This window comes from Leuresthes tenuis, unplaced genomic scaffold, assembly GCF_036924035.1.
Source record: "Leuresthes tenuis unplaced genomic scaffold, fLeuTen1.0.hap1 SCAF_19, whole genome shotgun sequence".
NCBI classification, from domain to species: domain Eukaryota; kingdom Metazoa; phylum Chordata; class Actinopteri; order Atheriniformes; family Atherinopsidae; genus Leuresthes; species Leuresthes tenuis.
In genome coordinates, this window is record NW_027325373.1 from 22,143,804 (window position 1) to 22,168,612 (window position 24,809).

A 24,809-nucleotide genomic window follows, 5' to 3' on the forward strand; every position below is an offset into this window, starting at 1 on the left:
AATGAATTCATTTTATACATAAAATCCGAAATCGTGCAGAACTCATGAAAAGAAGCTTATTCTCGGATTCCTAAAACTTTTGATTTGCTCTTTCTTTTACTGCAAAGTACAACGTTGTTTTTTGTTGGAATCTATCTAGACATTGATAAATACCAGCCGAACATCTCTGCTGCCGCTTTTGATAATTTATGGTTGGGCTTTCGCACCTTTTCTTGCCCATTTTTCAGTAATTTTGGGTGGACATTCAGACCTTCTTACAGCCGAACACCTCCGCTGCCGCTTTTGATGGTGTATAGTCGGGCTTTTGAGCCTTTTCTTCCCCGATTTTTACAAATTATGGTTGGACATTCAGACCTACTTGCAGCCGAAAACCTCCGCTCCTCTTTTAATCATACATTGTTGGGCATTCGCACCTTCTCTTACCCACTTTTTACAAACTTTAGTCGGACATTCACACCTTCTTGCAGTTGAACTAACTCCGCTCCCTGTTTTGATCATGTGTGGTCTGGCAATACTACCTTTTCTTACCCGTTTGTGAGTAATTAAGGCTGGACTTTCACACCTTCTTGCAGCCGAACACAACATCTCCCGCTTTTGATGATATATGGTCCGGCATTTTTACCTTTTCTAACACATTTTTCGTTAATTATGGACGGACATTCACACTTACTCACAGACACCTCCGCTCCCACATTTGATAGTGTATAGTAGGGCATTCTCACCCTTCTCATCTGCTTTTTACAAACTTTGGTCGGACGTTCACACCTTCTTGCAGGCGAAAACCTCCGCTTACGCTTTTGATGGTGTATAGTCGAGCATTGGAGCCTTTTCTTACCCGCCTTTTACATACTATGGTCGGACATTCAAACCTTCTTGTAGCCGAACACATCCACTCCTGCTTTTAATGATTTATGGTTGGGCATTCGCACCTTTTCTTAACCATTTTTCAGTAAATATTGGTCGGACTTTAAGACCTTCTTGCAGCTGAACACCTCCGCTCACGCTTTTGATGATGTATAGTCGGGCTTTCGAGCCTTTCTTTCCCCACTTTTTACAAATCATTGTTGGACATTCAGACCTTCTTGCAGCCGAAAACCTCCGCTCCCTCTTTTGATCATACATTGTCGGGTATTCGCACCTTTTCTTACCCGCTTTTTACAAACCAGGGTCGGACTTTCACACCTTTTAGTAGCCGATCAACTCCGCTCCCGCTATTGATTGTGTACAGTCGGGTATTTTAACCTTTTCTTACCCGATTTTTACCAACTATGGTCGGACATTCATACCTTCTTACAGCGGAACACCTCCGGTCCCTCTTTTGATGGTGTATGTTCGGGCATTCGAACCTTTTCTTACCCGCTTTTTACAAACTATGGTCGGACATTAAAACCTTCTTGTAGCCGAACACATCCACTCCTGCTTTTGATGATGTATGGTTTGGCATTCGTACCTTTTCTTACCCACTTTGCAGTAATTATGGGTAGACATTCACACCTTCTTGCATTTGAACACCTCCTCTCCCGCTTATGATCATGTGTGGTTTGATATTCGAAAATTCTCTTCCATGTTTTCTAGCAATTATTGATGGACATTCAGACCTTCTTGCAGCTGAACACCTCCGCTCCCGCTTTTGATGGTGTATAGTCAGGCTTTCCAGCCTTTTCTTGCCCGGTTTTTACAAATTATGGTTAGACATTCAGACCTTCTTGCAGCCGAAAACCTCCGCTCCCTCTTTTGATCATACATTGTCGGGCATTCGCACCTTTTCTTACCCGCTTTTTACAAACCATGGTCGGACTTTCACACCTTTTATCGGGTATTTTAACCTTTTCTTACCCGATTTTTACCAACTATGGTCGGACATTCACACCTTCTTACAGCGGAACACCTCTGCTCCCTCTTTTGATGATGTATGGTTGGGCATTCGTACCTTTTCTTACCCATTTTGCAGTAATTATGGGTGGACATTCACACCTTCTTGCATTTGAACACCTCCTCTCCCGCTTATGATCATGTGCGGTTTGATATTCGAAAATTCTCTTCCATGTTTTCTAGCAATTATTGATGGACATTCAGACCTTCTTGCAGCTGAACACCTCCGCTCCCGCTTTTGATGGTGTATAGTCAGGCTTTCGAGCCTTTTCTTGCCCGGTTTTTACAAATTATGGTTAGACATTCAGACCTTCTTGCAGCCGAAAACCTCCGCTCCCTCTTTTGATCATACATTGTCGGGCATTCGCACCTTTTCTTACCCGCTTTTTACAAACCATGGTCGGACTTTCACACCTTTTATCGGGTATTTTAACCTTTTCTTACCCGATTTTTACCAACTATGGTCGGACATTCACACCTTCTTACAGCGGAACACCTCTGCTCCCTCTTTTGATGATGTATGGTTGGGCATTCGTACCTTTTCTTACCCATTTTGCAGTAATTATGGGTGGACATTCACACCTTCTTGCATTTGAACACCTCCTCTCCCGCTTATGATCATGTGCGGTTTGATATTCGAAAATTCTCTTCCATGTTTTCTAGCAATTATTGATGGACATTCAGACCTTCTTGCAGCTGAACACCTCCGCTCCCGCTTTTGATGATGTATAGTCGGGCTTTCGAGCCTTATCTTCCCCGGTTTTTACAAATTATGGTTGGACATTCAGACCTTCTTGCAGCCGAAAACCTCCGCTCCCTCTTTTGATCATACATTGTCGGGCATTCGCACCTTTTCTCACCCGCTTTTTACAAACCATGGTCGGACTTTCCCACCTTTTAGTAGCGGAACAACTCTGCTCCAGCTATTGATTGTGTACAGTCGGGTATTTTAACCTTTTCTTACCCGCTTTTTACCAACTATGGTCGGACATTCACACCTTCTTACAGCGGAACACCTCCGCTCCCTCTTTTGATGGTGTATGTTCGGGCATTCGAACCTTTTCTTACCCGCTTTTTACAAACTATGGTCGGACATTCTAACCTTCTTGTAGCCGAACACATCCACTCCTGCTTTTGATGATATATGGTTGGGCATTCGCACCTTGTCTTACCCGCTTTTTATAAACTTTAGTCAGACATTCACACCTTGCAGCTGAACCACCTCCGCTCCCTGTTTTGATCATGTATGGTCTGGCAATACTACTTTTTCTTACCCGTTTGTGAGTAATTATGGCTGGACATTGATGATGTATGGTCCGGCATTCTAGTCTTTTCTAACACAATTTTCAGCAATTATGGTTTGACATTCACACCTACTCACAGCCGAACACTTCCGCTCCCGCATTTGATGGTGTATAGTCGGGCATTCTCACCCTTTCTCATCAGCTTTTTGCAAATTATGATCTGAAATTCACACCTACTTGCAGTCGAACAGTCCTACTCCCGCTTTTGATTATGTTTGATTGGATATTCGATCCTTTTCTTCACTGCTTTTTACAAACTTTGGTCGGACGTTCACACCTTCTTGCAGCCGAACACCTGCGCTTCCGCTTTTGATGGTATATATTCTGGCATTCGAACCTTTTCTTACCTGCTTTTTACAAACCATGGTCGGACTTTCACACCTTCTTGTAGCCGAACAACTCCGCTCCCGCTATTGATTGTGTACAGTCGGGTATTTTAACCTTTTATTACCCGCTTTTTACCAACTATGGTCGGACATTCACACCGTCTTACAGCGGAACACCTCCGCTCCCTCTTTTGATGGTGTATGTTCGGGCATTCAAACCTTTTCTTACCCGCATTTTACAAACTATGGTCGGACATTCAAACCTTCTTTTAGCCGAACACATCCACTCCTGCTTTTGATGATGTATGGATGGGCATTCGAACCTACTTGTTGCCTGCTTTTCATTAATTATGGGAGGACATTCGCACCTTGTCGCAGCCAAACACCTCCGCTCCCTGTTTTGATCATGTATGGTTGGACATTCGCACCTTTTCTCACCCGCTTTTTACTATGGTCGGCCATTCACAGCTTCCTGTCCACCATACTTGTATGGTGGGATATTCACACCCACTTGCATCCGAAGACCTCCGCCCCCACTTTTGTTGATATTTAGTCAGTCATTCGCAGCTTACCCGCTTTTGGCAAACTATGGCCTTCTTGCAGCCAAACACCTCTGATCTCGCTTTTGATGATGTAAGGTTGGGCATTCAGACCTTGCTTCACCTGCTTTTCACCAAATATAGTCGGACATTCACACCTTCTTGCAGCCGAACACTTCTGCTCCACCTTTTAGTGTTCTATGGGGTATTCACACCTTTTTTTCACAGCATTTTATAGATTATGGTTGGAAATTCTCACCCACTCTTTTCCGAAGACCTCTCCTCCTGCTTTTGTTAATATATAGTCGGGCATTCGAACCTTTTCTTACCTGCTTTTTACAAATTATGGTCGAACATTCACACCTACTTGCAGCCGAATACTTCCGCTCCACCTTTTAGTGATGTATGGTTGGCATTTGCACCTTTTCTTACCCTCTTTTTATACTGATTGCTGAAGATTAAGTTGTTCTTTCTCAAACTACAAAATTTTTTAATAGTTGAAACTACATTAGAAGTAGATAAATATGAAGGACAAAGCAGTTTGAACTTGGTTTGAGAGAAGGAATTAATTTTATTGCAAAATCTGAATTCATGCATAACTTGTCAAATAGATAGTGATGTGTCGTTCGTGAGCGATTCGTTTGATATGAACCAATTTTGTATATGACTCCGGAGTTACGAGTTGTCTCAGTGAGTGATACGTTCATTTTCATGCAGTACCCTTCCTCACCACATGGCAGGCGGCAGCTTCATAAGCTCAGTCAGCAGGACAGGAAACAATATTGATTCGTTCACGACTCAACTCCTCGGGTGACGGGTCCTCGCACAGGAAACAGTATTGATTCGTTCATGACTCAACTCCTCGGCTGACGGGTCCTCGCACAGGAAACAGTATTGATTCGTTTACGACTCAACTCCTTGGGTCTTCGCTCATTTGTCCCTCTGATTAGCTTTATCACATAGTGGTGGTGGTGGGTTGCTGTCCCGTCGCTCTGGGCGGTTGGGTATGTGATGGGGGGGGCTGTGTGGCATCGGGCGTCTGGTGGTCTCTCGGGTCGTGGGGACCGGGTTGGTCATTGCTGGGGGGGACTGTGTGTCGGGCTTGGAGGGCAGTTTTGGGGGCTTGCGGGTGGGGCTGTCTTGCGGTGTGGGGCGGGGTCCCTTAGGGGCCTTGGGGTGGTGGCTGCTGGCTCTATGCCGGGTGGCCGGGCCGCTCTGGCGTGGGTGGCGGTGCTGTGCCTGGGCCCTGGTGGCTGGGAAGTGCCTTGCGCCCGGGGGGGGGCCCTGCCTGTGCCTGGGGGGGCTGGGTTGCCCTGGACGCGCCACAATATGGGTGGGTTGGTGCAGGTCCTGGTGCTGGGCTTGTTGCTCTGGGACCTCCAAGGTGTCCGCAGATGGTTGTTTTTTTTTCAGGGTGTTAGGGCGTGCGGTGGGGGGCGGTGCTTTTCCCCTGTTGGGGGGGGGCTGGGTGATGGTGGGTCTCAGGCCAGGGCTGCTGCGACTGGTGTGACCGGATGGTTTGTTTGTTTGTTTTTTGTTGTTGTTTGTTTGTTTTTTGTAGAGGTCCTCCAGGGTGGGGTTGGGTTGAGTGGGGTGGGGCGGGATGGGTACCTTCTGGGGGTACAGTATCTCCCGGAATATGGTCGCTGCAGGCCCTGAGCCTGGTGGACATCATGCCCTGTGTTGGCTCCCAGGTAGCGGGGATGCCTATTGCAGCCAGTCCCTGGCTGGGTAAGAAAAGGTGTGAATGCCCAACCATACATCATCAAAAGCAGGAGTGGATGTGTTCGGCTACAAGAAGGTTTGAATGTCCGACCATAGTTTGTAAAAAGCGGGTAAGAATAGGTTCGAATGCCCGAACATACACCATCAAAAGAGGGAGCGGAGGTGTTCCGCTGTAAGACGGTTTGAATGTCCGACCATAGTTGGTAAAAAGCGGGTAAGAAAAGGTTAAAATACCCGACTGTACACAATCAATAGCGGGAGCGGAGTTTTTCCGCTACTAAAAGGTGTGAAAGTCCGACCATGGTTTGTAAAACGCGGGTAAGAAAAGGTGCGAATGCCCGACAATGTATGATCAAAAGAGGGAGCGGAGGTTTTCGGCTGCAAGAAGGTCTGAATGTCCAACCATAATTTGTAAAAACCGGGGAAGAAAAGGCTCGAAAGCCCAACTATACACCATCAAAAGCGGGAGTGGAGGTGTTCAGCTGCAAGAAGGTCTGAATGTCCATCAATAATTGCTAGAAAATATGAAAGAAAATTTTCGAATATCAAACCACACGGAAAGGTGGAGCGGAAGAAGGTGTGAATGTCCGACTATATTTGGTGAAAAGCAGGTGAAGCAAGGTCTGAATGCCCAACCTTACATCATCAAAAGCTAGATCAGAGGTGTTTGGCTGCAAGAAGGCCATAGTTTGCCAAAAGCGGGTAAGGTGCGAATGACCGACTAAATATCAACAAAAGTGGGGGCGGAGGTCTTCGGATGCAAGTGGGTTTGAATATCCCATCATACAAGTATGGAGAAGAGGAAGCTGTGAATGGCCTACAATAGTAAAAAGCGGGTGAGAAAAGGTGCAAATGTCAAACCATACATGATCAAAAGAGGGAGCGGAGGTTTTCGGCTGCAAGAAGGTCTGAATGTCCAACCATAATTTGTAAAAACCGGGGAAGAAAAGGCTCGAAAGCCCGACTATACACCATCAAAAACGGGAGCGGAGGTGTTCAGCTGCAAGAAGGTCTGAATGTCCATCAATAATTGCTAGAAAACATGAAAGATAATTTTCAAATATCAAACCACATGTGATCATTAGCAGGAGAGTAGGTGTTTAGCTGCAAGAAGGTGTGAATGTCCACCCATCATTAATGAAAAATGAGTCATAAAAGGTGCGAATGCCTAACCATACATCATCAAAAGCAGAAGTGGATGTGTTCGGCTACAAGAAGGTTTGAATGTCCGACCATAGTTTGTAAAAAGCGGGTAAGGAAAGGTTCGAATGCCCGAACATACACCATCAAAAGATGGAGCGGAGGAGCTCCGCTGTAAGACGGTATGAATGTCCATCAATAATTGCTAAAAAACATGAAAGAAAATTTTCGAATATCAAACCGCACATGATCATAAGAAGGAACAGCAGAGATGTTCGGCTGGTATTTATCAATGTCTAGATAGATATCAACAAAAAACAACGTTGTACTTTGCAGTAAAAGAAAGAGCAAATCTAAAGTTTCAGGAATTCGAGTATAAGCTTGCTTTCATGAGTTCTGCACGATTTCGGATTTTGCTATAAAATGAATTCCTTCACTCAAACTAAGTTAAAACTGCTTTGTCCTTCATATTCATCAATGTCTAGATCGATTTCAACAAAGAACAACATTGGATTTTGCAGTAGACGAAAGAGCAACACTGAAGGATCAGGAATCCAAGAATAAGCTTCTTTTCATACGTTCTGCTTGATTTGGGATTTTATGTATAAAATTAATTCCTTCACTCAAACCTAGAGAAAACTGCTTTGTTCTTCATATTTATCAATGTCTAGATCGACTTCAACAAAGAACAACATTGTATTTTGCAGCAGACGAAAGAGCAACACTGAAGGATCAGGAATCCGAGAATAAGCTTATTTTCATACGTTCTATATGATTTGGGATTTTGCTATAAAATGAATTCCTTCACTCAAACCAAGTTAAAACTGCTTTGTCCTTCATATTTATCAATGTCTAGATCGACTTCAACAAAGAACAACATTGTATTTTGCAGTAGAAGAAAGAGCAACACTGAAGGATCAGGAATCCGAGAATAAGCTTCTTTTCATACGTTCTGCATGATTTGGGATTTTATGTATAAAATTAATTCCTTCACTCAAACCAAGTGAAAACTGCTTTGTCCTTCATATTTATCAATGTCTAGATCGACTTCAACAAAGAACAACATTGTATTTTGCAGTAGAAGAAAGAGCAACACTGAAGGATCAGGAATCCGAGAATAAGCTTCTTTTCATACGTTCTGCATGATTTGGGATTTTATGTATAAAATCAATTCCTTCACTCAAACCAAGTTAAAACTGCTTTGTCCTTCATATTTATCAATGTCTAGATCGACTTCAACAAAGAACAACACTGTATTTTGCAATAGAAGAAAGAGCAAAACTGAAGGATCAGGAATCCGAGAATAAGCTTATTTTCATACGTTCTGCATGATTTGGGATTTTATGTATAAAATGAATTCCTTCACTCAAACCAAGTGAAAACTGCTTTGTCCTTCATATTTATCAATGTCTAGATCGACTTCAACAAGGAGCAACATTGTATTTTGCAATCGAAGAAAGAGCAATACTGAAGGATCAGGAATCCGAGAATAAGCTTATTTTCATACGTTCTGCTTGATTTGGGATTTTGCTATAAAATTAATTCCTTCACTCAAACCAAATGGAAACTGCTTTGTCCTTCATATTTATCTATGTCTAGATCGATTTCAACTTCTTCTTCTGCAAAGTCCAATGTTGTTCTTTGTTGAACATAGTTTGAGTGAAGGAATGCATTTAATAAGCAAAATTCCAAATCATGCAGATCTCACGAAAAGCTTTTTCTCGCTTTTCACTGCTTTTTACAAACTTTGGTCGGACGTTCACACCTTCTTGCAGCCGAACACCTCCGCATCCGCTTTTGATGATATATATTCGGGCATTCGAACCTTTTTTTACCCGCTTTTTACAAATAGAGGGTGGACATTCACACCTTCTTGTAGCCGAAAAACTCCAGTCCCGCTATTGATTGTGTACAGTCGGGTATTTTAACCTTTTCTTACCCGCTTTTTACCAACTATGGTCAGACATTCACACCGTCTTACAGCGGAACACCTCCGCTCCCGCTTTTGATGGTGTATAGTCGGGCATTCGAACCTTTTGTTACCCGCTTTTTACAAACTGTGGTCGGACATTCAAACCTTCTTGTATCCGAACACATCCACTCCTGCTTTTGATGATGTATGGTTGGGCAATCGAACATACTTGTTGCCCGCTTTTCATTAATTATGGGTGGACAATCACACCTTGTCGCAGCCAAACACCTCCGCTCCCTTTTTTGATCTTGTATGGTTGGACATTCGCACCTTTTCTCACCCGCTTTTTGCAAACTATGGTCGGTCATTCACAGCTTCCTGTCCACCATACTGGTATGGTGGGATACTCAAACCCACTTGCATCCGAAGACCTCCGCCCCCACTTTTGTTGATATTTAGTCGGGCATTCGCACCTTATCCGCTTTTGGCAAACTATGGCCTTCTTGCAGCCAAACACCTCTGATCTTGCTTTTGATGATGTAAGGTTGGGCATTCAGACCTTGCTTCACCTGCTTTTCACCAAATATAGTTGGACATTCACACCTTCTTGCAGCCGAACACTTTCACTCCACCTTTTAGTGTTCTATCACACCTTTTTTTTCACCGCATTTTATAGATTATGGTTGGAAATTCTCACCCACTCTTATCCGAAGACCTCTACTCCCGCTTTTGTTAGTTTATAGTCGGGCATTCGAACCTTTTCTTACCCGCTTTTTACAAATTATGGTCGAACATTCACACCTACTTGCAGCCGAATACTTCCGCTCCAACTTTTGTTAATATATTTGAACTTTAGTCAGACATTCACACCTTCTTGCAGCTGAACCACCTCTGCTCCCTGTTTTGATCATGTATGGTCTGGCAATACTACCTTTTCTCACCCGTTTGTGAGTAATTATGGCTGGACATTCACACCTACTTGCAGCCGAACACCACCAATCTCGCTTTTGATGATGTATGGACCGGCATTCTTACCTTTTCTAACACATTTTTCAGCAATTTTGGTCGGAGATTCACACCTACTCACAGCCGAAAAACTCCGCTCCCGCAATTGATGGTGTATAGCCGGGCATTCTCATCTTTCTCATCAGCTTTTTGCAAATTATGATTTGACATTCACACCTACTTGCAGTCAAACAGCTCTGCTCCCGCTTTTGATTATGTTTGGTTGGATATTCGAACCTTTTCTTAACTGCTTTTTAAAAACTTTAGTTGGACGTTCACACCTTCTTGTAGCCGAACACATCCACTCCTGCTTTTGATGATGTATGGTTGGGCATTCGAACCTACTTGTTGCTCGCTTTTCATTAATTATGGGTGGACATTCACACCTTGTCGCAGCCAAACACCTCCGCTCCCTGTTTTGATCATATATGGTTGGGCATTCGCACCTTTTTTTACCCATTTTTCAGGAATTATGGGTGGACATTCAGACCCTCTTGCAGCCGAAAAGCTCCGCTCCCTCTTTTGATCATACATTGTCGGGCATTCGCACCTTGTCTTACCCGCTTTTTATAAACTTTAGTCGGACATTCACACCTTCTTGCAGCTGAACCACCTCCGCTCCCCGTTTTGATCATGTATGGGCTGGCAATACTACCTTTTCTTACCCGTTTGTGAGTAATTATGGCTGGACATTCACACCTACTTGCAGTCGAAAAGCTCTGCTCCCGCTTTTGACTATGTTTGGTTGGATATTCGTATCTTTTCTTAACTGCTTTTTACAAACTTTGGTCGGACATTCACACCTTCTTGCAACCGAACACCTCCGCTTCCGCTTTTGATGGTATATATTCGGCCATTCGAATCTTTTCTTACCCGCTTTTTACAAACCATGGTCGGACTTTCACACCTTCTTGTAGCCGAACAACTCCGCTCCCGCTATTGATTGTGTACAGTCGGGTATTTTAACCTTTTCTTACCCGCTTTTTACCAACTATTGTCGGACATTCACATCTTCGTACAGCGGAACACCTCCGCTCCCTCCTTTGATGGTGTATGTTCGGGCATTCAAACCTTTTCTTACCCGCTTTTTACAAACCATGGTCGGACTTTCACACCTTCTTGTAGCCGAACAACTCCGCTCCCGCTATTGATTGTGTACAGTCGGGTATTTTAACCTTTTCTTACCCGCTTTTTACCAACTATTGTCGGACATTCACATCTTCGTACAGCGGAACACCTCCGCTCCCTCCTTTGATGGTGTATGTTCGGGCATTCGAACCTTTTCTTACCTGCTTTTTACAAACTATGCTCGGACATTCAAACCTTCTTGTAGCTGAACACATCCACTCCTGCTTTTGATGATGTATTGTTGGGCATTTAAACCTACTTGTTGCCCGCTTTTCATTAATTAAGGGTGGACATTCACACCTTGTCGTAGCCAAACATCTCCGCTCCCTGTTTTGATCATGTATGGTTTGACATTCGCACCTTCTCTCACGCGCTTTTTACTATTGTCGGCCATTCACAGCTTCCTCTCCACCATATTTGTATGGTAGGATATTCACACCCACTTGCATCCGAAGACCTCCTCCCCCACTTTTGTTGATATTTAGTCGGTCATTCGCACCTTACCCGCTTTTGGCAAACTATGGCCTTCTTGCAGCCAAACACCTCTGATCTCTCTTTTGATGATGTAAGGTTGGGCATTCAGACCTTGCTTCACCTGCTTTTCACCAAATATAGTCGGACATTCACACCTTCTTGCAGCCGAACACTTCCGCTCCACCTTTTAGTGTTCTATGGGGCATTCACACCTTTTTTTTCACCGCATTTTATAGATTATGGTTGGAAATTGTCACCCACTCTCATCCGAAGACCTCTCCTCCCGCTTTTGTTAATATTTAGTCTGGCATTCGAACCTTTTCTTATGCGCTTTTTACAAATTATGGTCGAACATTCACACCTACTTGCAGCCGAATACTTCCGCTCCACCTTTTAGTGATGTATGGTTGGCATTTGCACCTTTTCTTACCCTCTTTTTATACTGATTGCTGAAGATTAAGTTGTTCTTTCTCAAACTACAAAATTTTTGTAATTGTTGAAACTTGAATTGAAGTGGATAGATAAGGAGGACAAACAGTTTTAAGTCAGGCTGATAGAAGGAATTAATTTTATAGCAACATCTGTACTTCGTCATATGTCAAGAGATGCTTATTGCTGAAGAAGTTCTTTCTCATTCTGCAAAGTACAACGTTGTTTATCGTTGAAACTTGATTACACATGAATAAATATGAAGGACAAAGCAGTCTTAACTTGGTTTGAGTTAATGAATTCGTTCTATAGGACAATCCGAATTCGTGCATAACTCGTAAAATAGAGCTTATTTTCGGATTCCTGAAGAATGAGTCTGGTTCTTTCTCATAATCCAAAGTTTGTTGTTTATTATTGAAACTTCATCAGAAGTGAAGAAATAAATGAATACCTATCAACAAATGTGGGATCTAAACTCTAGTGCTTCCTCTAAAATAATTTCTTTTCTCAATTCAGAAATGTGTGTGTGTAAGTCACAACACCCGTGACACCAAAACGGCTTTCTTTTCTCTCTTTTCTCTACACTCTGCACTGTGAGCACACACACCAAATCAGAAAGGCTTTTTTCTCTCTTTTCTACATTATGGACTGTGGGGGCACAAAACCGCTCTCTCTTTTTTTTTTTTTGATTGTGTGCCAGGGCGTTGTCTCACGTATTAGATTATGCTTAAGATACGAATGGGTTTATCAGTCACATCAGAATCCAAACATACTGATCCTCCCGTAGTAAAATGGTCGGATCTTATCAAACACACTTTGTTTCTTGTGACAATCAAGTCAGCGAAACAGCGTATACACGTCAAGACACTGAATCAAGTTTGCCACAAGAACTCATAAGTTTGGCAGTATTGCTCTGCCGTCAGCAATCATACACCCATTTTATTTTCGTGAGACATGTGCAGGCACCTGTTCATCTACTGTTCTATCAATATGAATTAGTTTATCTATTATCAATAAGGATACTTCTACAACTACTATCAAAGTATGTCCAGACTTCTTATGTTGTCAGTTGCTATATATGAATAAGTGGGTAGCTACTGACAAGCATTAAGCATGTCACACAGCCCAAACATATAACATTTCAGGTCACACCACACAGTTAACAACCACAGTGAAGTGTCAAAGCCCAAACATGTAACATTCAACAGGACACTTACACAACACATTCAAATCAAACAGTCAGACAACATACAAGAACATATACCCCACCCGGCATTGCTCCCTGCCTATTTTCCTACAGCTCACTATGTGTGCGCACACCTTTATTCACAAACTCTTCAACTTATACTCTTTTACCGAAGCTGCTACAGCTCAATTGGCCGAATACCGAATAATCCTATTTCGGTGAATTTGACATCTGCCTTACATGTAACAGATTAGCGGTTTAGCAGTTTTAATTTAGTTTGAGTGAAGGAATTCATTTTATAGCAAAATCCGAAATCGTGAAGAACTCATGAAAGTAAGCTTATTCTCGGATTCCTGAAACTTTAGATTTGCTCTTTTTTTACTGCAAAGTACAACGTTGGTTTTTTTGTTTAAATCTTTCAAGACATGGTAAATATGAAGGACAAAGCAGTTTTAACATAGTTTGAGTGAAGGAATTCATTTTATAGATAAAATCCCAAGAGTCTGCTGAGAAAAGAGAGTGAATGCGAAGTAGACTTTAACACGGCTCTGGGAGCGAGCCGAGTGCGGGCTAACCGAGAGAATTGCTTGAAAGAAACGCGACACCGAATGAGCGGTCAGAACAAAGCCTCAATACGGTGTTCCCGTGGTGTTTTTGTTGCTGCCTTGTCTTTTGCACAGAGTAAAAGACAAGGCAGCCATCGAATAGGGCCTGATTGTTCCTACTTGGTCAGCCGAGGAGCAAGGGGGGGGAGCAAGCGTCTCAACCAAGCAAAGCTCACCATGGGGAAGGTGGCTATGCCAACTAGCCTGATGCCCTGCTCCCGCAGTGACGGATAATCGTACTCTGGTTTCTCTTCATAACGTACAAGTCTTTCGCCTTTTACTAAAGACTTCCGTGGAGAGCAGCACTAATGAGTTGTTTCTATTTTTGGCAGGCTTTACCTTTGCGGATGAAGCCCTTTCTGTCTGTGCAAAAGAAATCTTGTTACTGTGCAGAGTGACTTCTCTGAGTAGAGTCGCCTTACTTGTTGCGACTGTGCCGATGTTCGAAGCTGTAGTGCAAAGTTGTTGCTTGAATGGTGCTCGCTGGAGCGTGCGGGAGTGCAAAGTTATACCATTTAAAAGGGCTGAAGAGTGCTCAGTGCAGCGGGTGGGCGGAGGTGCAAAGTGACACTCTGGCCACCTATGGCCATAAAAAGAACTCCGCTACAAGTGCGCATTGTGCCTGGAAGGGCCCTCGGACGTGAACCAGTGGACAGTTATCGCTTCTCGGCCTTTTTGGCTAAGATCAAGTGTAGTATCTGTTCTTATCAGTTTAATACCGATATGTCCTCTATACGAGGACTACATATTAAATGGATTTTTAGGAATAGGAGTTGAAAAAGGAGCTTGCTCCGTTCACTCCAAGCATCGACCGAGTACTGCAGTGCCGCTGGGAACGGTGCGCTCTTCTCTGCTCTTGTGAAAAAGCAAACAGCGGTGCAGGATGGATGTTTCAGGGAGCCCAAGATGAAACTTTCTTTTAATCTGCTGAGAAAAGAGAGTGAATGCGAAGTAGACTTTAACACGCCTCTGGGAGCGAGCCGAGTGCGGGCTAACCGGGAGAATTGCTTGAAAGAAACGCGACACCGAATGAGCGGTCAGAACAAAGCCTCAATACGGTGTTCCCGTGGTGTTTTGGTTGCTGCCTTGTCTTTTGCACAGAGTAAAAGACAAGGCAGCCATCGAATAGGGCCCGATTGTTCCTACTTGGTCAGCCGAGGAGCAAGGGGGGGGGGGGGGAGCAAGCGTCACAACCAAGCAAAGCTCACCATGGGGAAGGTGGCAATGCCAACTAGCCTGATGCCCTGCTCCCACAGTGACGGATAATCGTACTCTGGTTTCTCTTCATAACGTACAAGTCTTTCACCTTTTACTAAAGACTTCTGTAGAGAGCAGCACTAATGAGTTGTTTCTATTTTTGGCAGGCTTTACCTTTGCGGGTGAAGCCCTTTCTGTCTGTGCAAAAGAAATCTTGTTACTGTGCAGAGTGACTTCTCTGAGTAGAGTCGCCATACTTGTTGCGACTGTGCCGATGTTCGAAGCTGGATTGCAAAGTTGTGTCTTGAATGGTGCTCGCTGGAGCGTGCAGGAGTGCAAAGTTATACCATTTAACAGGGCTGAAGAGTGCTCAGTGCAGCGGGTGGGCGGAGGTGCAAAGTGACACTCTGGCCAACTATGGCCATAAAAAGAACACCGCTACAAGTGCGCATTGTGCCAGGAAGGGCCCTCGGACGTGAACCAGTGGACAGTTATCGCTTCTCGGCCTTTTGGCTAAGATCAAGTGTAGTATCTGTTCTTATCAGTTTAATATCTGATATGTTCTCTATACGAGGACTACATATTAAATGGTTTTTAGCAATAAGAGTTGAAAAAGTAGCTTGCTCCGTTCACTCCAAGCATTGACCCGGTACTGCAGTGCCGCTGGGAACGGTGCGCTCTTCTCTACTCTTGTGAAAAAGCAAACAGCGGTGCAGGATGGAAGTTTCAGGGAGCCCAAGATGAAACTTTCTTTTAGTCTGCTGAGAAAAGAGAGTGAATGCGAAGTAGACTTTAACACGGCTCTGGGAGCGAGCCGAGTGCGGGCTAACCGGGAGAATTGCTTGAAAGAAACGCCATACCAAATGAGCGGTCAGAACAAAGCCTCAATACGGTGTTCCCGTGGTGTTTTGGTTGCTGCCGCTGTTTGCTTTTTCACAAGAGCGCACTTGTTGAGGGGGTGCCTGGGTGATGGTGGGTCTCAGGCCCGGGCTGCTGCGACTGGTGTGACCGGGTGGTTTGTTTGTTTGTTTTTTGTTGTTGTTTGTTTGTTTTTTGTAGAGGTCCTCCGGGGTGGGGTTGGGTTGAGTGGGGTGGGGTGGGGCGGGATGGGTAACTTCTGGGGGTACAGTAGCTCCCGTAATATGGTCGCAGCAGGCCCCGAGCCTGGTGGACATCAGGCCCTCCTGTCCTGTGTTGGCTCCCTGGTAGCGGGGATGCCTATTGCAGCCAGTCCCTGGCTGCCCTCTCTGGGGGAGAGTAGCTCCCCCGGTGTATATCCCCATACCCGTCTCCCTTCTGGCTCCTGTACACAGCACACACTCACACATGAAGGGTTTTGGGGGCGTGTGTGTTCGGTGGGGTGTAGTGGACTCTGCAGTAGTTGCACTCTGCAGTTCCCCGCCCCTGTTTTAATTACACCTTAGACATTACTACTTATCAAACACACTCACACACACACATTAGGTCTTGGGGGGTGGTTACACTGAGTGGCATCTGGTGCCCCTCAATTTTAATTGCTCACTATTAGAAAATATTGAAGAGCCAGAAGGGTGAGGGGAGGGGTCTTCTTCGCACACCCCTGCTTCCTGGTTGCTGCTCGGGGCGGGAGGGGCCAGGAGGATTAATTAATTGTTCTGCTGGTTTGGGGTCTGTGGTGGCTGGGGGGCTGCTGGCCCCCTGGTGTGCCCGCTGCACATGAAAGTGTGTGTGGTAATGATTGGGCCTGGATCTTGGACTTGCTGTCGCCTGGCCTGCCTGTGCTTCTCCCGATGGGGGGGGCGGCATGGCCTCTCCCCGCTGCTCGCGACTTCACCCACCTGTGGGCACGTCTTGACTCCCAGGGCACTTGGCCAGGGGTGCTGGGGCAGGCGCTGATCCACTGTGTGGCTGTCTGGGGCGCTTGGCCCTCCTGGGTATTGGGTGGAGCCTCTGCCGGGGGGTTTGGGGGCGCTCGGGCTCCTGGGGCCCGGGTCCAGTGCACGGCCCATGTCTGGGCGGCTGGGGCCTGGCGAAGTTGGTGGGCTGTTAACCCTGGCTCCCGGAGGGCCTCTGCCCTATGCTTATGGGGGCTCTTTCCCGGGGCTTCCTCTGCAGTCTTCTGGGTGGATGCTTGGTTGCCCCTGCGGTGGGCTTCCTGGGTTCTGTGCTCTGTGGGGGCTGCTGGTGGCCTGGGTCTTGTGGCCCTCTCTGCCTGCTTCTGATTTCTTGGGGGGGCTGTGGATTGTGGCCCTGTACGCTTATACACTCATAACAAAGCACGGTTATCATGTAGGTCCTGTGCCATGGGTGTTGCATGTTCTCACACACACACAACCACATTCATTAGTCCAGTAGCATGGTCGCTAAGCAGTTGATGTATTATCATGTCGTCTCAGGTCATCTATATCCACAACTGTGTTGTATGCGATTGCCGCTTCTTGTGCTTGTTTTTGTTTGTTTGTGTGTTTGTTTTTTCTCTGCTTGTCTGCTTTCAGGTGCTCCTGGTGCTAAGGCTGGATTCCCCTCAGAGGCCATGGATTGTTGTCTGTTTTGTTTTTTACAGGTGTAGCAGCTGGTTGTCTGGTTTTTGTTTCTATTTTTGTTCTGTTTCCTCTTCCTTCCTCTTCTTCTTTCCTTGTCCCCCGGTCCAGTTCAGTTCTATTACATGTCATATATTGTAAACAGAAATAAATAAATGGGCATCAAGGGGAGCTTTACATTTATAAAACTTCCCTTGGCAAAGCAAATCTGTTTGGCATCAAAGGTATTCAGACTACAATTCTGCTGCCATAATGCTGAACATGATAAGGGGAAAAAAAAAAGTAAAGAAGACAGTTCTGCCGAAAGCCAGGGACTAGACCTGTTCTAAGTTCTATACTTTTTAAAAGGGGCGTGTTTATCAACTATGGAATTAGAAGATTTACAAAAAGTATAACTATTCAACAGATCAGTTAAAAAAAAAGCCTGCTCATGGAGATGTTTCAGGATCTAGATACCAAGCGTGGACCTAATGTTTTCATTTTTGCAATTCTGATACAGGCTATTGAGCAGTGATAACTAACACCAAGTTCAGATACTGTGGATTTTCTACCTTTGATTTGTTAAGATTGAGCCAATCAGGGACAACCTTGAAGGATCTCTTAAAGTTTGGTTTTGTAGGATCAGTAATTACCTGAGAAAAGTTGATATTGGTACACACCTTTTTTAAATGATCAGAGGCACAGTTCAACTTGTTTAAATTAAAATTGCCACACAGAGATTGGAATTGTTTTACTATTTTCATATGGATGTGCAATGAAGTATTGCTTGCTGCTGATAAATGCAAAGAAGAACAGCTTACACACAGATGCTCAGATATAGGCTGCTGAATGCAATGAAGACCTGCTTATCCAGTAAAGTTCAATGTCAATGTGTAATATTCAATTAGGATTTGCAAAACAGTGAAGTTAAACAATGAATGGGTCCATAGTCGGTATGAGAAGACTACAGGAATATTTACCTGGGTGTACGTTCAAACAGAGATGAGAAAATTGCGATAAATAATTGTTTGTTTGTTTGTTAGTATGTATATGAATGTTATGTGCATAAACTGTGTTGAGTTCTAGTTACTCAGTAGTGTCTCAGTGAAACAACCGACGGGAGAAGCCTTGCGGTGACAACAAAAGCAGTGTTTTACTGATCAGTCAAGTTGCTCCAGTGTACTCCATACAAACTGGTTGGCTACTGAAGGGATAGAAAATGGGGAATACTTGTTTTAAAGCAAACAAGGAATTAGATGGGAAAAATACATGTTTTAACGGGACCCAGACAATATTAAATACTCAGACAGATGGGAGAAGAAGTGTAGTTTTGTAGGAAATCACAAAATTATTACATAAAATTAGTGAAATCAATTGAAGAATGCCTTTCTGAAGAGCTGTTTACCACAGATGAGCAGCTTTGCGACCAAGCACATTGTAGATCTCTTTAGTGCCAAAATGATCTAATTTAATGGATTGGTTTTAGACATGCATAACAGCATTTTAAGAACAAAGAGAGAAACAAAAAGGGACAACGCTTCATGGTGGAAGGTGATGTATAAATAACTGTGTATATGATGAAGGAGAGACCATTTGAGCAGCACAGCCATTTCGCAGCACAGGGACAGCAGTCCAAGTTAAAGGATCTCCCACGTGTCACACTGTGTCAAGGCATCAAAAGAAGAAAAAATCACCAAACTCAAGGACAAAGAGACGAAGACTCTGGTGAACGAAGAGAGAGGACTGACAAACCAGAAATACAAAAGGATGCTCGATGTCAAGATCCAGAAGAAGAGGCTAACAATGCCACGAACACTTACGATGCTGGGAATGATGCCAGCAATGAACAGAGAAGAAGATTCAGTGTCATCAATCTGCAACACGTGCCTCTAATGAGGGAGTGAATATAGAATCCTCAACGATTACAACGTCTCTGGGAACTGTGACAACAACAAGCTTTAAACCATTTTGATATATATTGTAACCTATTGGCTAAGGGATAGTGCTGAAAATGAGGTAAATCTAATCCACCACTGTCTGTAGGGTTTTTAAAGTAATACGTGGTGGTGTGTTTTTCCACAGAAATTTGGAGATGCATGAATCTAGTGACTTAAACCAAGTAGCAGATGGTATTATGGGGATCATTGAGAACATATAGTTAACTTTTGGTAGTATCATCATTTTAATGGTTGTAACTCTCCCCATAAGTGATATAGGTAAGGACTTCCAACGAGAGAGATCGTCCTCTACTCTCTTTAATATCCATCCATCCATCCATCATCTGCCGCTTATCCGGGGGTCGGGTCGCGGGGGCAGCAGCTTGAGCAGAGAAACCCAGACGTCTCTGTCCCCGGCCACTTCCTCCAGCTCTTCCGGGGGGACCCCGAGGCGTTCCCAGGCCAGCCGAGAGACATAGTCTCTCCAACGTGTCCTGGGTCTCCCCCGGGGTCTCCTCCCAGTGGGACGTGCCCGGAACACCTCCCCAGGGAGGCGCCCAGGGGGCATCCTAACCAGATGCCCGAGCCACCTCATCTGACTCCTCTCAATGCGGAGGAGCAGCGGTTCTACTCCGAGCCCCTCCCGGATGACTGAGCTTCTCACCCTATCTCTAAGGGAGAGCCCAGACACCCTGCGGAGGAAACCCATTTCGGCCGCTTGTATTCGCGATCTTGTTCTTTCGGTCACTACCCACAACTCGTGACCATAGGTGAGGATGGGAACGTAGATTGACCAGTAAGTAGAGAGCTTCGCCTTCTGGCTCAGCTCCCTCTTCACAACGACGGGTCGGTGCAGAGCCCGCAACACTGCAGACGCCGCACCGATCCGCCCGTCAATCTCCCGCTCCATTCGTCCCTCACTCGTGAACAAGACCCCGAGATACTTGAACTCCTCCACTTGGGGAAGGATCTCATTCCCGACCCGGAGAGAGCATTCCACCCTTTTCCGGCTGAGAACCATAGTCTCGGATTTGGAGGTGCTGATTCTCATCCCAGCCGCTTCACACTCGGCTGCGAATCGCTCCAGTGAGAGCTGAAGGTCACGGCCTGACGACGCTAACAGAACCACATCATCTGCAAAAAGCAGAGACCCGATTCTGAGGTCGCCAAATCGGACACCCTCAACGCCCTGGCTGCGCCAAGAAATTCTGTCCATAAAAGTTAGGAACAGAATCGGTGACAAAGGGCAGCCCTGACGGAGTCCAACTCTCACCGGAAACGTATCCGACTTACTGCCGGCAATGCGGACCAAACTCTGGCACCGGTCATACAGAGACCGAACGGCCACTATCAAGGGGTCCGGCACTCCATATTCCCGGAGCACCCCCCACAGGACTCCACGAGGGACACGGTCGAACGCTTTCTCCAAGTCCACAAAACACATGTAGACTGGTTGGGCGAACTCCCATGCACCCTCCAGGATCCTGCCGAGGGTATAGAGCTGGTCCACTGTTCCACGGCCAGGACGAACGCCACACTGCATCTCCTGAATCCGAGGCTCGATTATCCGACGGATCCTCCTCTCCAATACCCCCGAATAGACCTTACCAGGGAGGCTGAGGAGTGTGATACCCCTATAGTTGGAACACACCCTCCGGTCCCCCTTTTTAAAGAGGGGGACCACCACCCCAATCTGCCAGTCCAGAGGCACTGTCCCCGATGTCCACGCGATGCTGCAGAGGCGTGTCAGCCAAGACAGCCCTACAACATCCAGAGCCTTGAGAAACTCAGGACGGACCGCATCCACCCCCGGGGCCTTGCCACCGAGGAGCTTTTTGACCACCTCGGCAACCTCAGCCCCAGAAATGGGAGGCCCCGTCTCCGAGCTCTCCGACTCTGCCTCTTCCGAGCACGTGTTGGTAGGATTGAGGAGTTCCTCGAAGTACTCCCCCCACCGACTCACAACATCCCTAGTTGAGGTCAGCAAAGCCCCGTCCCCACTGTAAACAGTGTTGACTGTGAGCCGCTTCCCCCCCCTGAGACGCCGGATGGTGGACCAGAATCTCTTCGAGGCCGTCCGGAAATCGTTCTCCATGGTCTCACCGAACTCCTCCCAGGCCCGAGTTTTTGCCTCAGCAACCGCCGAAGCCGCAGCCCGTCTGGCCCGTCGGTACCTATCAGCTGCTTCCAGGGTCCCACTGGCCAAAAAGGCCCGATAGGACTCCTTCTTCAGCTTGACGGCTTCCCTCACCACTGGTGTCCACCAGCAGGTTCGAGGGTTGCCGCCACGACAGGCACCGACCACCTTACGGCCACAACTCCGATCAGCTGCCTCGGCAATGGAGTCACGGAACATTGCCCATTCGGACTCAATGTCCCCCACCTCCCCCGGGATATGGTTGAAGCTCTGCCGGAGGTGGGAGTTAAAGCTCCTTCTGACGGGGGATTCTGACAAACGCTCCCAGCAGACCCTCACAATACGTTTGGGCCTGCCAGGTCTGATCGGCATCCTCCCCCACCAGCGGAGCCAACTCACCACCAGGTGGTGATCAGTTTACAGCTCCGCCCCTCTCTTCACCCGAGTGTCCAGGACATACGGCCGCAAGTCCGATGATACAACCACAAAGTCGATCATCGAACTGCGGCCAAGGGTGTCCTGGTGCCAAGTGCACATATGGACACCCTTATGTCTGAACATGGTGTTCGTTATGGACAGTCCATGACCAGCACAGAAGTCCAACAACATAACACCACTCTGGTTCAGATCGGGGGGGCCGTTCCTCCCAATCACACCCCTCCAGGTCTCACTGTCATTGCCCACGTGAGCATTGAAGTCCCCCAGCAGAACGAGGGAGTCTCCGGTAGGAGCATTCTCCAGTGCCTCCCCCAGAGACTCCAAAAAGGGTGGGTACTCTGAACTGCTGTTTGGCGCATAGGCACAAACAACAGTCAGGACTCGTCCCCCCACCCGAAGGCGGAGGGAGGCTACCCTCTCGTTCACTGGGGTAAACCCCAATGTACTGGCACACAGCCGTGGGGCAATAAGTATGCCCACACCTGCTCTGCGCCTCTCACCACGGGCAACTCCAGAGTGGAAGAGAGTCCAACCCCTCTCAAGAGGACTGGTTCCAGAGCCCAAGCCGTGCGTTGAGGTGAGTCCGACTATATCTAGCCGGAACCGCTCAGCCTCGCGCACCAGCTCCGGCTCCTTTTCCAACAGAGAGGTGACATTCCACGTCCCAAGAGCTAGCTTCAGTAGCCGAGGATCAGACCGCCAAGGCCTCTGCCTTCGGCTGCTACCCAGCTCACATCGCACCCGACCCCCTTGGCCCCTCCCACGGGTGGTGAGCCCGTCGGAAGGGGGACCCACGTCATCATTTCGGGCTATGCCCGACCGAGCCCCATGGGCACAGACCCGGCCACCAGGCGCCCGCTGCCGGGCCCCACCCCCGGGCCTGGCTCCGGGGGGAGGCCCCGGTGTCCCATATCCGGGCAAGGGATCACGAGGTCCAAATTTTTTGTTCATCATAAGGAGTCTTTTGAGCTGTTCTTTGTCTGGTCCCTCATCTAGGATCTGTTTGCCTTGGGTGACCCTACCAGGGGCTTAAAGCCCCGGGCAACATAGCTCCCAGACTCATTGGGGCACGCAAACTCCCCCACCACGATAAGGTGACAGCTCAGCTATTAATTAATTTCACTTAATTTAGCTTTGTTAGCTCTGAGAGCCTGGAGGAAATGTTTATGCCTAAATATCTAATATTTCCTGACTGTAAAGTGATCGCAGGTATATTCTGGACCCTACAGTTAATGGGCAGAACTGTGGTCTTAGACCAGTTGATAGAGTAGTCAGAAAGTGCTGAGAATTTATTTATGAGTGTGATCGTGTGAGTGAGAGACATCTGTGAGTTCTGAAGGAAAAGTAATACATCATCAGCATAAAGACTTATTTTATGCTCAATATTTTGGGATTGGATGCCTTTAATATTTCTATCTTGTCTGATAGAAGCTGCTAAAGGTTTGATGAAAATAGCAAAAAGTGAGGGAGAAAGTGGGCAACCCTATCGTGTACCTCTCTGCAGACTGAAGCTTGGAGAAGTTTGATCATTTGTCCTGACACATGTATTTGGGGAGCTATTTAATATCCTTATCCAGTTGATAAAGTGTGACCCAAACCCGAATTTGTTTAATGCTGCGAATAAAAATTTCCAGTTCACTCCATCAAATGCTTTTTCTGCATCTAGAGAGTCGATTGTGGTTTCCAAGTTGTTGATGGTAGAATAGTCTATGAGATTAATGATCCGGTTTGTGAACGAACTGTTGTGCCTACTGCTCTTCAGCCTGTCAAATGAAACGTATGTCCAACCATAATTTGTAAAAACCGGGGAAGAAAAGGCTCGAAAGCCCGACAATACACCATCAAAAGCGGGAGCGGAGGTGTTCGGCTGCAAGTAGGTGTGAATGTTCGACCATAATTTGTAAAATGCGGGTAAGAAAAGGTTCAAATGTCCGACTATATATTAACCAAAGCAGGAGGAGAGGTCTTCGGATAAGAGTGGGTGAGAATTTCCAACCATAATGCGGTGAAAAAAAGGTGTGAATACCCCATAGAACACTAAAAGGTGGAGCGGAAGTGTTCGGCTGCAAGAAGGTGTAAATGTCCGACTATATTTGGTGAAAAGAAGGTGAAGCAAGGTCTGAATGCCCAACCTTACATCATCAAAAGCAAGATCAGAGGTGTTTGGCTGCAAGAAGGCCATAGTTTGCCAAAAGCGGGTAAGCTGCGAATGACCGACTAAATATCAACAAAAGTGGGGGCTGAGGTCTTCGGATGCAAATGGGTGTTAATATCCCACCATACAAGTATGTTGGAGGGGAAGCTGTGAATGGCCGACCATAGTAAAAAGCGGGTGAGAAAAGGTGCGAATGTCCAACCATACATGATCAAAACAGGGAGCGGAGGTGTTTGGCTGCGACAAGGTGTGTATGTCCACCAATAATTAATGAAAAGCGAGCAACAAGTAGATTTGAATGCCCAACCATACATCATCAAAAGCAGGAGTGGATGTGTTCGGCTACAAGAAGGTTTGAATGTCTGACCATAGTTTGTAAAAAGCGGGTAAGAAAAGGTTCGAATGCCCGAACATACACCATCAAAGGAGGGAGCGGAGGTGTTCCGCTGTAAGAAGGTGTGAATGTCTGACCATAGTTGGTAAAAAGCGGGTAAGAAAAGGTTAAAATACCCGATTGTACACAATCAATAGCGGGAGAGGAGTTGTTCCGCTACTAAAAGGTGTGAAAGTTCAACCATGGTTTGTAAAAAGCGGGTAAGAAAAGGTGCGAATGCCCGACAATGTATGATAAAAAGAGGGAGCGGAGGTTTTCGGCTGCAAGAAGGTCTGAATGTCTAACCATAATTTGTAAAAACCGGGGATGAAAAGGCTCGAAAGCCCGACTATACACCATCAAAAGCGGGAGCGGAGGTGTTCAGCTACAAGAAGGTCTGAATGTCCATCAATAATTGCTAGAAAACAT

At 46.1% G+C, this 24,809-nt stretch overlaps 4 non-coding genes across 4 annotated transcripts; all 4 read left to right on the forward strand.

Moving 5' to 3' along the window:
- The first annotated feature begins 13,881 nt into the window (after positions 1–13,881).
- On the forward strand, positions 13,882–13,995 carry LOC140277646 (U5 spliceosomal RNA). The gene has a single exon (XR_011909147.1). It is a non-coding gene; the product is annotated as a U5 spliceosomal RNA (small nuclear RNA).
- A 308-nt stretch (positions 13,996–14,303) lies between these two features.
- On the forward strand, positions 14,304–14,494 carry LOC140277628 (U2 spliceosomal RNA). Its single transcript, XR_011909132.1, has one exon. It is a non-coding gene; the product is annotated as a U2 spliceosomal RNA (small nuclear RNA).
- A 419-nt stretch (positions 14,495–14,913) lies between these two features.
- LOC140277662 (U5 spliceosomal RNA) lies at positions 14,914–15,027 on the forward strand. The gene has a single exon (XR_011909161.1). It is a non-coding gene; the product is annotated as a U5 spliceosomal RNA (small nuclear RNA).
- Positions 15,028–15,335: 308 nt separating this feature from the next.
- Positions 15,336–15,525, forward strand: LOC140277627 (U2 spliceosomal RNA). Its single transcript, XR_011909131.1, has one exon. It is a non-coding gene; the product is annotated as a U2 spliceosomal RNA (small nuclear RNA).
- The last annotated feature ends 9,284 nt before the right edge of the window (positions 15,526–24,809 follow it).